Source organism: Zea mays, chromosome 4 (assembly GCF_902167145.1).
Source record: "Zea mays cultivar B73 chromosome 4, Zm-B73-REFERENCE-NAM-5.0, whole genome shotgun sequence".
Taxonomy (NCBI): domain Eukaryota; kingdom Viridiplantae; phylum Streptophyta; class Magnoliopsida; order Poales; family Poaceae; genus Zea; species Zea mays.
In genome coordinates, this window is record NC_050099.1 from 18785458 (window position 1) to 18802990 (window position 17533).

Here is a 17533-nt window from a genome sequence, read left to right on the forward strand (position 1 = left end):
CAATTGTCTCTCAAGCACATCAGTTTGTAAATGTGACATTTTGGACGATTGACATGCTCTTCAACATTAGATTTTACTGCTATCTTATACATAAAAAATGGCACATTTATAAAATGGGTTTTTTAAATTGGAGCCCTTAGTGAATTATGCCGAGACACTATGACTAAGTTTTTCATGGAAAAAATAAAATTTGTACAGAAAATGAGATTTTAATTGCTACTCTCTTTATTTTAAATTGTAAGTAGTTTTTAAAGATATAGCTTTTATACTCTAGACAGAACTAATATCGAAGTTCTGATATATATATATGTATAATATATATATATATATATATATATATATATATATATATATATATATATATATATATATATATATATATTAATTAAGAGCCCTGGCTTCCAATAATTAGAGGAAGCCCAGGTCGGACGGTACAATCCGGTCGAGTCGGACATGTCCAGACGTTTATAAAACAAGATCTGGAGTGTTAGGGTTCAGTTTTTTACGCTTCACATCGATTCATTAGCGACGACGCGTGCGACGATGGCGGTTGCTCGAGAGCGTGCGCGATGGTGGACCACCAGCCGGTGGCCGCGGCTCCCTGACCTCACCTCGATGCGCGTGGCGGCGGTTCCTCGATCCGGAGTAGTGGCGGTGACTCCCTGATTCAGAGGGCGAGCGACAGCGGGGCCCTTGTGCGAGCAAGCGACGGTGTCCCCGGGGCCTCGAGACGGCGGCACTTCCAAGACCGGCGAGCAAGCGTCACCCTCTCGACGTGTGAGTAGCGACGATGACGCATGAGGCGCGAGGTTTGAAAGTCGCTTAGAGGGGGGTGAATAGGGCGAAACTGAAATTTACAAAGTTAATCACAACTACAAGCCGGGTTAGCGTTAGAAATATAATTGAGTCCGCGAGAGAGGGTGACAAACAAATCGCAAGCGAATAAAGAGTGTGACACGCAGATTTGTTTTACCGAGGTTCGGTTCTCGCAAACCTACTCCCCGTTGAGGTGGTCACAAAGACCGGGTCTCTTTCAACCCTTTCCCTATCTCAAACGGTCCCTCGGACCGAGTGAGCTTTCTCTTCTCAAATCATCCGGGAGCAAAACTTCCCCGCAAGGACCACCACAATATTGGTGTCTCTCGCCTTGGTTACAAGTGAGTATTGATCACAAGAAAGAATGAGAAAGAAGAAAGCAATCCAAGCGCAAGAGCTCAAAAGAACACTACAAATCACTCTCACTAGTTACTAAAGCTTTTGTGGAATTGGGAGAGAATTTGATCACTTGAGTGTGTCTTGTATTGAATGCCTAGCTCTTGTAAGTGGTTGGAAGTTGGAAAACTTAGATGACTTGAATGTGGGGTGGTTGGGGGTATTTATAACCCCAACCACCAAACTAGCCGTTTGGTGGAGGCTGCTGTCGCATGGTGCACCGGACAGTCCGGTGCGTCACCGGACACTGTCCGGTGCGCCAGCCACGTCACCAGGCCGTTGGGTTCCGACCGTTGGAGCTCTGACTGCTGGGCCCGCCTGGATGTCCGGTGGCACATCGGACATGTACTGTAGAGTGTCCGGTGCGCCACTTTGCGCGTGCCTGACTTCTGCACGCTCTGGCGCGCATTTAATGCTTCTGCAGGTGACCGTTGGCGCGAAGTAGTCGTTGCTTCGCTGGCTCACCGGACAGTCCGGTGCACACCGGACATGTCCGGTGAATTATAGCGGAGCGAATTCCCGAAGCTGGCGAGTTCAGAGACGCTTCATTCTTGGAGCACCGGACATTGTCCGGTGTACACCGGACAGTCCGGTGAATTATAGCGGAGCGCCTCTGTCGGGGACCATAATTAGGGGTACCCTCAAGACGCCTAATTCTCAGCTGGTAACCCCCATCAGCATAAAGCTGCAAAGGCCTGATGGGCATGATTAAGTCAGGGATCAGTCCACACGAGTGACTCGATCACGCTCCACCCGAGCCTAGCCTCGGCCGAAGGCAGCCGACCTCGAGAGACTTCCGTCTCGCCCGGGGCCCCCTTTTTATGGCGGACACATCACCGGCTCGCCCAAGGCCTTGGCTTCGCTCAGAAGCAACCTTGACTAAATCACCACACCGACTGACCAAATTGCAGGGGCATTTAACGCACAGGAGGCCTGACACCTCTATCCTGACACGCGCCTCCGGCAGAGCCGAGGTGACCGCCGTCACTCCACCGCTCCACTGGCCAGTCTGACAGAAGGACAGCGCCGCCTGCGCCACTCCGACTGCAGCGCCACTCGACAGAGTAAGTCTGACAGGCAGTCAAGCCTCGCCAAAGGCGCCACGGCGAACTCCGCCCCGCCCGACCCCAGGGCTCGGACTCGGGCTAAGACCCGGAAGACGACGAACTCCGCTCCGCCCGACCCCAGGGCTCGGACTCGGGCTAAGACCCGGAAGACGGCGAACTCCGCTCCGCCCGACCCCAGGGCTCGGACTCGGGCTAAGACCCGGAAGACGGCGAACTCCGCTCCGCCCGACCCCAGGGCTCGGACTCGGGCTAGGACCCGGAAGACGGCGAACTGATAGTCGCCTAGAGGGGGGGGGTGAATAGGGCGAAACTGAAATTTACAAATATAAACACAACTACAAGCCGGGGTTAGCGTTAGTAATAAGGAACAAGTCCACAAGAGAGGGCGCAAAACAAATCCCAAGCGAATAAGCAAGTGAGACACGGAGATTTGTTTTACCGAGGTTCGGTTCTTGCAAACCTACTCCCCGTTGAGGAGGCCACAAAGGCCGGGTCTCTTTCAACCCTTCCCTCTCTCAAACGATCCACGGATCGAGTGAGCTTCTCTTCTCAAATCAAAGCCGGGAACAAAACTTCCCCGCAAGGGCCACCACACAATTGGTGCCTCTTGCCTTGATTACAATGAAGTTGTGATCTCAAGAACAAGTGAGAAAGAAAAGAAGCAATCCAAGCGCAAGAGCTCAAATGAACACGGCAAATCACTCTCTCTAGTCACTAGGGCTTTGTGATGAATTGAAGAGGATTTGATCTCTTTGTATGTGTCTAGAATTGAATGCCTAGCTCTTGTAAGTGGTTGGGAAGTGGAAAACTTGGATGCAATGAATGGAGGGGTGGTTGGGGTATTTATAGCCCCAACCACCAAACTTGACCGTTGGCTGGAGGCGTCTGCTCGATGGCGCACCGGACAGTCCGGTGCACACCGGACAGTCCGGTGCCCCTGCCACGTCATCACTGCCGTTGGATTCTAGCCGTTGGAGCTTCTGACTTGTGGGTCCGCCTGGGTGTCCGGTGCACACCGGACATGTACTGTTTGATGTCCGGTGCACCGGTATGGTCGTGCCTGACGTCTGCGCGCGCTGCGCGCGCAATAAATGCACCGCAGGGAGCCGTTGGCGCCGCAGGCACACCGGACAGTCCGGTGCACACCGGACAGTCCGGTGAATTTTAGTGGAGCGGCTGCCGCGCTAACCCGAGGCTGGCGAGTTCCTGAGGCCGACCTCCCTTGGCGCACCGGACACTGTCCGGTGTACACCGGACAGTCCGGTGAATTATAGCCGAGTCGCCTTGGAAATTCCCGAAGGTGGCGAGTTTGAGTCTGAGTCCCCTGGTGCACCGGACAGGTACTGTTGACAGTCCGGTGGCACACCGGACAGTCCGGTGCGCCAGACCAGGGGTGCCTTCGGTAGCCCCTTTGCTCCTTTGTTGAATCCAAAACTTGGCCTTTTTATTGGCTAAGTGTGAACCTTTTACACCTGTATACACTATACACTTGGGCAAACAAGTTAGTCCAAAGATTTGTGTTGGGCAATTCAACCACCAAAATTATATAGGAACTAGGTGTAAGCCTAATTCCCTTTCAATCTCCCCTTTTTGGTGATTGATGCCAACACAAACCAAAGCAAATATAGAAGTGCATAATTGAACTAGTTTGCATAGTGTAAGTGTAAAGGTTGCTTGGAATTGAGCCAATATAACTACTTACAAGATATGCATGGAATGTTTCTTTCTTTATTTAGCATTTTGGACCACGCTTGCACCAAATGTTTTGTTTTTGCAAATCCTTTTGTAAATCCATTTCAAAGATCTTTTGCAAATAGTCAAAGGTAAATGAATAAGAGTTTGCAAAAGCATTTTCAAGATTTGAAATTTTCTCCCTTGTTTTAAATGCTTTTCCTTTGACTTAACAAAACTCCCCCTAGCGGAGATCCACCTCTTAGTGTTCAAGAGGGTTTTGATATACCATTTTGAAATACTACTTGCTCCCCCTTTTGAACACAATAGGATACCAAGTGATAAATACTTCTTTGAAAACACTAAGTTTTTTGAAATTGGTGGTGGTGCGGTCCTTTTGCTTTGGGCTCCTTTCTCCCCCTTTTTGGCATGAATCGCCAAAAACGGAATCATTAGAGCCCTTTTAGAATTACCTTCCTCTTTGGGCATATGAAAATGAGTTAAGATTATACCAAAGATGAAGTCCTTTTCTTTGATGCTCATTTCTCCCCAAAGAATAGAGAGTTGCTTGGAGTGATGGCGAAGTATGAGTTACGGAGTGGAAGCCTTTGTCGTCGCCGAGGACTCCAATTCCCTTTTAATATACCTATGACTTGGTTTGAAATAGACTTGAAAACACATTAGTCATAGCATATAAAAGAGCTATGATCAAAGGTATATAAATGAGCTATGTGTGCAATCTAGCAAAAGAAGTTGCGAGAATCAAGAATATTGAGCTCATGCCTAAGTTTGGTAAAAGTTTGTTCATCAAGAGGCTTGGTAAAGATATCGGCTAATTGATCTTTAGTATTAATGTATGAAATCTCGATATCTCCCTTTTGTTGGTGATCCCTCAAAAAGTGATACCGGATGGCTATGTGTTTAGTGCGGCTATGCTCGACGGGATTATCGGCCATTTTGATTGCACTCTCATTATCACATAGCAAAGGGACTTTGGTTAATTTGTAACCATAGTCCCGCAGGGTTTGCCTCATCCAGAGCAATTGCGCGCAACAATGTCCTGCGGCAATGTACTCGGCTTCGGCGGTGGAAAGAGCGACCGAATTTTGCTTCTTTGAAGCCCAAGACACCAAGGATCTTCCCAAGAACTGGCAAGTCCCCGATGTGCTCTTCCTATTAATCTTACACCCTGCCCAATCGGCATCCGAATAACCAATCAAATCAAAAGTGGATCCCCGAGGGTACCAAAGCCCAAACTTAGGTGTATAAGCCAAATATCTCAAGATTCGTTTTACGGCCGTAAGGTGAGATTCCTTAGGGTCGGATTGGAATCTTGCACACATGCAAACGGAAAGCATAATATCCGGTCGTGATGCACATAAGTAGAGTAAAGAACCTATCATCGACCGGTATACCTTTTGATCCACGGACTTACCTCCCGTGTCGAGGTCGAGATGCCCATTGGTTCCCATGGGTGTCTTGATGGGCTTGGCATCCTTCATTCCAAACTTGCAAAGAATGTCTTGAGTATACTTGGTTTGGCTAATGAAGGTGCCCTCCTGGAGTTGCTTGACTTGAAATCCTAGAAAATACTTCAACTCCCCCATCATCGACATCTCGAATTTCTGTGTCATAATCCTACTAAACTCTTCACATGTAGATTTGTTAGTAGACCCAAATATAATATCATCAACATAAATTTGGCATACAAACAAGTCATTTTCAAGAGTTTTAGTAAAGAGTGTAGGATCGGCCTTGCCGACTTTGAAGCCATTTGCAATAAGGAAATCTCTAAGACATTCATACCATGCTCTTGGGGCTTGCTTGAGCCCATAAAGCGCCTTAGAGAGCCTATAAACATGATTAGGGTACTCACTGTCTTCAAAGCCGGGAGGTTGCTCAACATAGACCTCTTCCTTGATTGGTCCGTTGAGGAAGGCACTTTTCACGTCCATTTGATAAAGCTTAAAGCCATGGTAAGTAGCATAGGCCAATAATATGCGAATTGATTCAAGCCTAGCTACGGGTGCATAGGTTTCACCGAAATCCAAACCTTCGACTTGGGAATATCCCTTGGCCACAAGTCGTGCTTTGTTCCTTGTCACCACACCATGCTCATCTTGCTTGTTGCGGAAGACCCATTTGGTTCCTACAACATTTTGGTTAGGACGTGGAACTAAATGCCATACCTCATTTCTAGTGAAGTTGTTGAGCTCCTCTTGCATCGCCACCACCCAATCCGAATCTTGAAGTGCTTCCTCTACCTTGTGTGGCTCAATAGAGGAAACAAACGAGTAATGTTCACAAAAATGTGCAACACGAGATCGAGTAGTTACCCCCTTTTGAATGTCGCCGAGGATGGTGTCGACGGGGTGATCTCGTTGGATTGCTTGGTGGACTCTTGGGTGTGGCGGTCTTGGTTCTTGCTCATCCTCCTTTTCTTGATTATTTGCATCCCCCCCTTGATCAATGCCATCATCTTGAGGTGGCTCATTTGATTGATCTTCTTCTTCATCAATTTGAGCCTCTTCCTCATCTTGAGTTGGTGGAGATGCGTTCATGGAGGAGGATGGTTGATCTTGTGCATTTGGAGGCCCTTCGGATTCCTTAGGACACACGTCCCCAATGGACATGTTCCTTAATGCGATGCACGAAGCCTGTTCTTCACCTATCTCATCAAGATCAACTTGCTCTACTTGAGAGCCGTTAGTCTCATCAAACACAACGTCACATGAGACTTCAACTAGTCCAGTGGACTTGTTAAAGACCCTATATGCCCTTGTGCTTGAGTCATAACCAAGTAAAAAACCTTCTACAGTTTTAGGAGCAAATTTAGATTTTCTACCTCTTTTAACAAGAATAAAGCATTTGCTACCAAAAACTCTAAAATATGAAATGTTAGGCTTTTTACCGATGAGGAGTTCATATGATGTCTTCTTGAGGATTCGGTGTAGATACAATCGGTTGATGGCGTAGCAGGCGGTGTTGACCGCCTCGGCCCAAAACCGATCCGAAGTTTTGTATTCATCAAGCATGGTCCTTGCCATGTCCAATAGAGTTCTATTCTTCCTCTCCACTACACCATTTTGTTGTGGCGTGTAGGGAGAAGAGAACTCATGCTTGATGCCCTCCTCCTCAAGGAAGCCTTCAATTTGAGAGTTCTTGAACTCCGTCCCGTTGTCGCTTCTTATTTTCTTGATCCTTAAGTCAAACTCATTTTGAGCCCGTCTCAAGAATCTCTTTAGGGTCTCTTGGGTTTGAGATTTTTCCTGTAAAAAGAATACCCAAGTGAAGCGAGAATAATCATCCACTATTACAAGACAATACTTACTCCCGCCAATGCTTATGTAAGCAATCGGGCCGAATAGATCCATGTGGAGTAGTTCAAGCGGCCTGTCGGTCGTCATGATGTTCTTGTGTGGATGATGGACTCCAACTTGCTTCCCTGCCTGGCATGTGCTACAAATCCTGTCTTTCTCAAAATGAACATTTGTTAATCCTAAAATGTGCTCTCCCTTTAAAAGCTTATGAAGATTCTTCATCCCAACATGGGCTAGTCGGCGGTGCCAGAGCCAACCCATGTTAGTCTTAGCAATTAAGCATGTGTTGAGTTCAGCTCTATCAAAATCTACTAAGTATAGCTGACCCTCTAACACACCCTTAAATGCTATTGAATCATCACTTCTTCTAAAGACAGTGACACCTGTATCAGTAAAAAGACAGTTGTAGCCCATTTGACATAATTGGGAAACAGAAAGCAAGTTGTAATCTAGAGAATCTACAAGAAAAACATTGGAAATAGAATGGTCAGGAGATATAGCAATTTTACCCAAACCTTTGACCAAACCTTGATTTCCATCCCCGAATGTGATAGCTCGTTGGGGATCTTGGTTTTTCTCATATGAGGAGAACATCCTTTTCTCCCCGGTCATGTGGTTTGTGCACCCGCTGTCGAGTATCCAACTTGAGCCCCCGGATGCATAAACCTACAAAACAAATTTAGTTCTTGACTTTAGGTACCCAAACTGTTTTGGGTCCTTTGGCATTAGAAACAAGAACTTTGGGTACCCAAACACAAGTCTTGGAACCCTTGTGTTTGCCCCCAACAAACTTGGCAACGACCTTGCCGGATTTGTTAGTCAAAACATAAGATGCATCAAAAGTTTTAAATGAAATAGCATGATTATTTGATGCATTAGGAGTTTTCTTTCTAGGCAACTTAGCACGGGTTGGTTGCCTAGAACTAGATGTCTCACCCTTATACATAAAAGCATGATTAGGGCCAGAGTGAGACTTCCTAGAATGAATTTTCCTAATTTTGCTCTCGGGATAACCGGCAGGGTACAAAATGTAGCCCTCGTTATCCTGAGGCATGGGAGCCTTGCCCTTAACAAAGTTGGACAATCTCTTAGGAGGGGCACTAATTTTGACATTGTCTCCCCTTTGGAAGCCAATGCCATCCTTAATGCCCGGGCGTCTCCCATTATAAAGCATGCTACGAGCAAATTTAAATTTCTCATTTTCTAAGTTGTGCTCGGCAATTTTAGCATCTAGTTTTGCTATATGATCATTTTGTTGTTTAATTAAAGCCATATGATCATGAATAGCATCAATATCAACATTTCTACATCTAGTACAAATAGATACATGCTCAACAATAGATGTAGAGGGTTTGCAAGATTTTAATTCTACAACCTTAGCATGCAACATATCATTTTTAGTTCTAAGGTCAGAAATTGTAACATTGCAAACATCTAGTTCTTTAGCCTTAGTGATCAACTTTTCATTTTCTACTCTAAGGCTAGCAAGAGATACATTCAATTCATCAATCTTAGCAAGCAAATCAACATTATCATTTCTAAGATTGGGAATTGAAACATTACAAACATGTGAATCAACCTTAGCATTTAAAATAGCATTTTCATTTCTAAGGTTGTCAATCATCTCACGACAAGTGCTTAGCTCACTAGATAATTTTTCACATTTCTCAATTTCAAGAGCATAAGCCTTTTTAACCTTAACATGTTTTTTGTTTTCTTTAATTAGACAATCCTCTTGGGAATCCAAAAGGTCATCCTTTTCATGAATAGCACTAACCAATTCATTCAATTTTTCCTTTTGAGCTATGTTAAGGTTGGCAAAAAGGGAACGCAAATTATCTTCCTCATCACTAGCATTGTCATCACTAGAGGATTCATATTTAGTGGAGGATTTAGATTTAACCTTCTTTTTGCCGTCCTTTGCCATGAGGCACTTGTGGCCGACGTTGGGGAAGAGGAGTCCCTTGGTGACGGCGATGTTGGCGGCGTCCTCATCGTCGGAGGAGTCGCTTGAGCTCTCGTCGGAGTCCCACTCGCGACAAACATGGGCATCGCCGCCCTTCTTCTTGTAATACCTCTTCTTCTCCTTTCGCCTCCCCTTCTTGTCGTCACCTCGGTCACTGTCACTAGATATAGGACATTTAGCAATAAAATGACCAGGCTTACCACACTTGTAGCAAACCTTCTTGGAGCGGGACTTGTAGTCTTTCCCCCTCCTTTGTTTGAGGATTTGGCGGAAGCTCTTGATGACGAGCGCCATTTCCTCATTGTCGAGCTTGGAGGCGTCGATTGGTTGTCGACTTGGTGTAGCCTCCTCCTTCTTGTCCTCCGTTGCCTTGAATGCAACGGGTTGGGCTTCGGATGAGTCGCCAAGCTCGTTGATTTTCCTCGAGCCTTCTATCATGCACTCAAAACTTACAAAATGCCCGATAACTTCCTCGGGGGTCATTTTAGTATATCTAGGATTGCCACGAATCAATTGAACTTGAGTGGGATTAAGAAAAATGAGAGATCTTAAAATAACATTTACCACTTCGTGATCGTCCCACTTCTTGCTCCCGAGGTTGCGCACTTGGTTCACCAAAGTCTTGAGCCGGTTGTACATGTGTTGTGGCTCTTCTCCTTTGTGAAGTCGGAACCGACCGAGCTCCCCCTCGATCGTTTCCCGCTTGGTGATCTTGGTGAGCTCGTCTCCCTCGTGCGCGGTTTTGAGTACATCCCAAATCTCCTTGGCGCTCTTCAACCCTTGTACTTTGTTATACTCCTCTCTACTTAGAGAGGCGAGGAGTATTGTTGTTGCTTGAGAGTTGAAGTGCTCGATTTGGGCCACCTCATCCTCATCATAGTCCTCATCCCCTACGGTTGGTACCTGCGCGCCAAACTCAACAACATCCCATATGCTTTTGTGGAGCGAGGTTAGATGAAATCGCATTAAATCGCTCCACCTAGCGTAATCTTCACCATCAAAAGTTGGTGGTTTGCCTAATGGGACGGAAAGTAAAGGTGTATGTTTGGAAATGCGAGGGTAGCGTAGGGGGATCTTACTATACTTCTTGCGCTCTTGGCGCTTAGAAGTGACGGAGGGCGCATCGGAGTTGGAAGTCGATGTTGATGAAGTGTCGGTCTCGTAGTAGACCACCTTCCTCATCCTCTTGTGCTTGTCGCCTTTCCGATGCGGCTTGTGGGAAGAAGATTTTTCCTTCTTCTCTTTGTGGTGAGAAGAAGATTTCTTCTCCTTCCCTTTGTTGGAGGAGCTCTTCTTCTTCTCCCTCCTTTTGGTGCGGGACTCTTCCGATGAAGTGCTCCCTTGGCTTGTAGTGGGCTTTTCGCCGGTCTCCATCTCCTTCTTGGCGTGATCTCCCGACATCACTTCGAGCGGTTAGGCTCTAATGAAGCACCGTGCTCTGATACCAATTGATAGTCGCCTAGAGGGGGGGGGGGGTGAATAGGGCGAAACTGAAATTTACAAATATAAACACAACTACAAGCCGGGGTTAGCGTTAGTAATAAGGAACAAGTCCACAAGAGAGGGCGCAAAACAAATCCCAAGCGAATAAGCAAGTGAGACACGGAGATTTGTTTTACCGAGGTTCGGTTCTTGCAAACCTACTCCCCGTTGAGGTGGCCACAAAGGCCGGGTCTCTTTCAACCCTTCCCTCTCTCAAACGATCCACGGATCGAGTGAGCTTCTCTTCTCAAATCAAAGCCGGGAACAAAACTTCCCCGCAAGGGCCACCACACAATTGGTGCCTCTTGCCTTGATTACAATGAAGTTGTGATCTCAAGAACAAGTGAGAAAGAAAAGAAGCAATCCAAGCGCAAGAGCTCAAATGAACACGGCAAATCACTCTCTCTAGTCACTAGGGCTTTGTGATGAATTGAAGAGGATTTGATCTCTTTGTATGTGTCTAGAATTGAATGCCTAGCTCTTGTAAGTGGTTGGGAAGTGGAAAACTTGGATGCAATGAATGGAGGGGTGGTTGGGGTATTTATAGCCCCAACCACCAAACTTGACCGTTGGCTGGAGGCGTCTGCTCGATGGCGCACCGGACAGTCCGGTGCACACCGGACAGTCCGGTGCCCCTGCCACGTCATCACTGCCGTTGGATTCTAGCCGTTGGAGCTTCTGACTTGTGGGTCCGCCTGGGTGTCCGGTGCACACCGGACATGTACTGTTTGATGTCCGGTGCACCGGTATGGTCGTGCCTGACGTCTGCGCGCGCTGCGCGCGCAATAAATGCACCGCAGGGAGCCGTTGGCGCCGCAGGGAGCCGTTGCTCCGCAGGCACACCGGACAGTCCGGTGCACACCGGACAGTCCGGTGAATTTTAGTGGAGCGGCTGCCGCGCTAACCCGAGGCTGGCGAGTTCCTGAGGCCGACCTCCCTTGGCGCACCGGACACTGTCCGGTGTACACCGGACAGTCCGGTGAATTATAGCCGAGTCACCTTGGAAATTCCCGAAGGTGGCGAGTTTGAGTCTGAGTCCCCTGGTGCACCGGACAGGTACTGTTGACTGTCCGGTGGCACACCGGACAGTCCGGTGCGCCAGACCAGGGGTGCCTTCGGTAGCCCCTTTGCTCCTTTGTTGAATCCAAAACTTGGCCTTTTTATTGGCTAAGTGTGAACCTTTTACACCTGTATACACTATACACTTGGGCAAACAAGTTAGTCCAAAGATTTGTGTTGGGCAATTCAACCACCAAAATTATATAGGAACTAGGTGTAAGCCTAATTCCCTTTCACGAACTCCGCTCCGCCCGACCCCAGGGCTCGGACTCGGGCTAAGACCCGGAAGACGGCGAAGTCCGCTCCGCCCGACCCCAGGGCTCGGACTCGGGCTAAGACCCGGAAGACGACGAAACTCCGCCTTGCCCGACCCCAGGGCTCGGACTCCGCCCTGGCCTCGGCCAAACGACTTCCGCCTCGACCGACCCCTTGGCTCGGGCTCGGCCACGGCAACAGAAGGCAGACTCAACCTCGGCTTCGGAGGAAACCCCACGTCGCCCTGCCTAGGGCACAGACCGCCACGTCAACAGGAGGCGCCATCATCATCCCACCCCGAATCGACTCGGGTCACGGAGAACAAGACCGGCGTCTCATCCGGCCAGCTCCGCCAGAGAGGCAATGATGGCGCTCCACAAGCTCTATGACGACGGCGGCCCCTAGCTCTCTTACGGAAGCAGGACAACGTCAGCAGGGACTCGACCGCTCCAACAGCTGTCCCTCCATCAGGCTCCGCCGCACCTCCAACAGCCACGACATCACGCCAGCAGGGTGCCCAGATCTCTCCGGCTGCCACATTGGCATGTACCTAGGGCGCTAGCTCTCCCTCCGCTAGACACGTAGCACTCTGCTACATCCCCATTGTACACCTGGATCCTCTCCTTACGACTATAAAAGGAAGGACCAGGGCCTTCTCAGAGGAGGTTGGCCGCGCGGGACCGAGGACGGGACAGGCGCTCTCTTGGGGCCGCTCGCTTCCCTCACCCGCGTGGACGCTTGTAACCCCCCTACTGCAAGCGCACCTGACCTGGGCGCGGGACGAACACGAAGGCCGCGGGACTTCCACCTCTCTCACGCTCGGCTCTGGCCGCCTCGCCTCTCCCCCCTTCGCGCTCGCCCACGCGCTCGACCCATCTGGGCTGGGGCACGCAGCACACTCACTCGTAGGCTTAGGGACCCCCCTGTCTCGAAACGCCGACAGTTGGCGCGCCAGGTAGGGGCCTGCTGCGTGCTGACGAACAGCTCCCCGTCAAGCTCCAGATGGGCAGTCTCCAGCAGCCTCTCCGGCCCGGGACGGTGCTTCGTTTCGGGACTCTTGAGTTCATGTCCTTCGATGGCAGCTACGACATGACACTTCTTCCACCGCCGCGCGACTACGACAATGGCGGCCGACAACCCGCCCGCCGGCGGCGGAATCGACGACGTCTACCCCGCGTGGTGGAAGAGCAACATTCGGGCTCGCTCCGTTCTCTCCCCCGCCAACGGAGGAGGAGGCGGGGCCGTCAAGGCCAGACGGGAGGTCACGCTTCGCCGGTCGTCGAGCGAATCGACGCCCCCGACGCCCCGACGGAAGGCACGCCGGACGTCGACCTCGCGTTCGAGACGGAGGCAAGCGCCGTCCCCCCGCGGCACGCTGACCCCGAGCAAGAAGACGACGCCGGCGCGCTCGCGGAAAGCCTGCAGGACGTCGCCCTCGAACCAGAGACGACGGCGCAACCAGTCCCCGATGTGACTACGTCGCTCCTCGTCGACCAAAAGGTAACGACTAACTCCAATCTTGCGTCATTTCGACTCGGCCTCAACCCGCCAAACGACCTCGTTTTGGCGGGCGCTCTCATTGAGGCGAGTTCAACCCCACTGAGGTTCTGTATGCGGTCGCCTTGGGACCGACTGACGGACGTCTCGACCTACGGGCCCTCCGGGTCCGAGGAAGATGACGATCCCAGCATCGGTTGGGATTTCTCCGGACATGGCAACCCCAGTGCCATGCGGGACTTCATGACCGCATGTGACTACTGTCTATCCGACCGTTCCGACGGAAGCCGCAGCCTCGGTGACGAGAGCTGCGGCCCAAGCCGCGAATGTTTCCACATCGAGCTAGGGGATCCCACCGAAGGCAACCATCTTGGCATGCCGGAGGATGGTGATCTCCCTAGGCCGGTGCCTCGCGCCGACATCCCACGGGAGCTAGCTGTGGTCCCCGCTCCGGCGGGGGGTTACGACCCACAACTCGAGCAAGTCCGCGAGGCGCAGGCCAGGCTCAACGAGGGAACAGGGGCGCTTGAACCGATCCGTCGGGACGCCGGACAGGCATGGGTGGGCCAACCCCTGGCCGGAGAAATACGTCATCTGCCCCAAGGTCTCCAGCACCGCGTCGCCAACGACGTCAGGATCAGGCCGCCGCCCGCATCCAGCGGGGTCGGTCAGAACCTGGCGACCGCAGCGATGCTCATCCGCGCGATGCCGGAGCCGTCAACCACCGAGGGGCGGCGAATACAGGGAGAACTCAAGAATCTCCTGGAAGGCGCTGCGGCCCGGCGGGCCGAGAGCACTGCATCCCGGAGGCAAGGATATCCCTCGGAACCTCATGCCGCGACTTCCCGATTCATGCGGGAGGCCTCGGTCTACACCGGGCGCACGCGCAACACCGCGCCTGCGGCCCCGGGCCACCTCGGCAACGAGCACCATCGACGCGACCGTCGGGCTCACCTCGACGAAGGGGTGCGCCGAGGCTACCACCCCAGGCGTGGGGGGCGCTACGACAGCGGGGAGGATCGGAGTCCTTCGCCCGAACCACCCGGTCCGCAGGCCTTCAGTCGGGCCATCCGACGGGCGCCATTCCCGACCCGGTTCCGACCCCCGACTACTATCACAAAGTACTCGGGGGAAACGAGACCGGAACTGTGGCTCGCGGACTACCGCCTTGCCTGCCAACTGGGCGGAACGGACGACGACAACCTCGTCATCCGCAACCTCCCCCTGTTCCTCTCCGACACTGCTCGCGCCTGGTTGGAGCACCTGCCTCCGGGGCAGATTTCCAACTGGGACGACTTGGTCCAAGCCTTCGCTGGCAATTTCCAGGGCACATACGTGCGCCCCGGGAACTCCTGGGACCTTCGAAGCTGCCGGCAACAGCCGGGGGAGTCGCTCCGGGACTACATCCGGCGATTCTCGAAGCAGCGCACCGAGCTGCCCAACATCACCGACTCGGATGTCATCGGCGCGTTCCTCGCCGGCACCACTTGCCGCGACCTGGTGAGCAAGCTGGGTCGCAAAACCCCCACCAGGGCGAGCGAGCTGATAGACATTGCCACCAAGTTCGCCTCCGGCCAGGAGGCGATCGAGGCTATCTTCCGAAAGGACAAGCAGCCCCAGGGCCGCCCGTCGGAAGAAGCTCCCGAGGCGTCTGCTCCGCGCGGCGCCAAGAAGAAAGGCAAGAAGAAGTCGCAATCGAAACGCGACGCCGCAGACGCGGACCTTGTCGCCGCCGCCGAGTATAAGAACCCTCGGAAGCCCCCCGGAGGTGCAAACCTCTTCGACAAGATGCTCAAGGAGCCGTGCCCCTACCATCAGGGGCCCGTCAAGCACACCCTCGAGGAGTGCGTTATGCTTCGGCGTCATTTCCACAGGGCCGGGCCACCCGCCGAGGGTGGCAGGGCCCACGACGACGACAAGAACGAAGAACACCCAGCAGGGGGGTTCCCCGAGGTCCGCGACTGCTTCATGATCTATGGAGGGCATGCGGCGAATACCTCGGCTCGGCACCGCAAGCAAGAGCGCCGGGAGGTCTGCTCGGCGAAGGTGGTGGCGCCAGTCTACCTAGACTGGTCCGACAAGCCCATCACTTTCGACCAGGCCGACCACCCCGACCATGTGCCGAGCCCGGGGAAATACCCGCTCGTCGTCGACCCCGTTGTCGGCGATGTCAGGCTCACCAAGGTCCTGATGGACGGAGGCAGCTGCCTCAACATCATCTACGCCGAGACCCTCAAGCTTCTGCGCGTCGATCCGTCCTCCGTCCGAGTAGGCGCTGCGCCCTTCCACGGGATCATCCCTGGGAAGCGCGTCCAGCCCCTCGGGCGACTCGATCTCCCAGTCTGCTTTGGGACACCCTCCAACTTCCGAAGGGAGACCCTGACGTTCGAAGTGGTCGGGTTCCGAGGAACCTACCACGCCGTGTTAGGGAGGCCATGCTACGCGAAGTTCATGGCCGTCCCCAACTACACCTACCTGAAGCTCAAGATGCCGGGCCCCAACGGGGTCATCACCGTCGGCCCCACGTACAAACACGCGTTCGAATGCGACGTGGAGTGCGTGGAGTACGCCGAGGCCCTCGCCGAGTCCGAGGCCCTCATCGCCGACCTGGAGAACCTCTCCAAGGAGGTCCCAGACGTGAAGCGCCATGCCGGCAACTTCGAGCCAGCGGAGACGGTCAAGGCCATCCCCCTCGACCCCAGCGGCGACACCACCAAGCAGATCCGGATCGGTTCCGGGCTCGACCCCAAATAGGAAGCAGTGCTCGTCGACTTTCTCCGCGCAAACGCCGACGTCTTTGCGTGGAGTCCCTCGGACATGCCCGGCATACCGAGGGATGTCGCCGAGCACTCGCTGGATATTCGGGCCGGAGCCCGACCCGTCAGGCAGCCTCTGCGCCGATTCGACGAGGAGAAGCGCAGAGCGATTGGCGAAGAGATCCACAAGCTAATGGCGGCAGGGTTCATCAAAGAGGTATTCCATCCCGAATGGCTTGCCAACCCTGTGCTTGTGAGGAAGAAAGGGGGGAAATGGCGGATGTGTGTAGACTACACTGGTCTCAACAAAGCATGTCCGAAGGTTCCCTACCCTCTGCCTCGCATCGACCAAATCGTGGATTCCACTGCTGGGTGCGAAACCCTGTCCTTCCTCGATGCCTACTCGGGGTATCACCAGATCCGGATGAAAGAGTCCGACCAGCTCGCGACTTCTTTCATCACGCCGTTCGGCATGTACTGCTACGTCACCATGCCGTTCGGCCTGAGGAATGCAGGCGCGACGTACCAGCGGTGCATGAACCATGTGTTCGGCGAACACATCGGTCGCACAGTCGAGGCCTACGTCGATGACATCGTGGTCAAGACACGGAAGGCTCCCGACCTCCTCTCCGACCTTGAAGTGACATTCCGGTGTCTCAAGGCGAAAGGAGTCAAGCTTAATCCTGAGAAGTGTGTCTTCGGGGTGCCCCGAGGCATGCTCCTAGGGTTCATCGTCTCTGAGCGAGGCATCGAGGCCAACCCGGAGAAGATTGCGGCCATCACCAGCATGGGACCCATCAAGGACTTAAAAGGGGTACAGAGGGTCATGGGATGCCTCGCGGCCCTGAGCCGCTTCATCTCACGCCTCGGCGAAAGAGGTCTGCCTCTGTACCGCCTCTTAAGGAAGGCCGAGTGTTTCGTTTGGACCCCTGAGGCCGAGGAAGCCCTCGGCAACCTGAAGGCGCTCCTTACAAAGGCGCCAGTCTTGGTGCCGCCGGCGGACGGAGAAACCCTCTTGGTCTACGTCGCCGCGACCACTCAGGTGGTTAGCGCCGCGATTGTGGTCGAAAGGCAGGAGGAAGGGCATACATTGCCCGTTCAGAGGCCGGTCTACTTCATCAGCGAAGTGCTGTCCGAGACTAAGATCCGCTACCCACAAGTTCAAAAGCTGCTGTATGCTGTGATCCTGACAAGGCGGAAGCTACGACACTACTTCGAGTCCCATCCGGTAACTGTGGTGTCATCCTT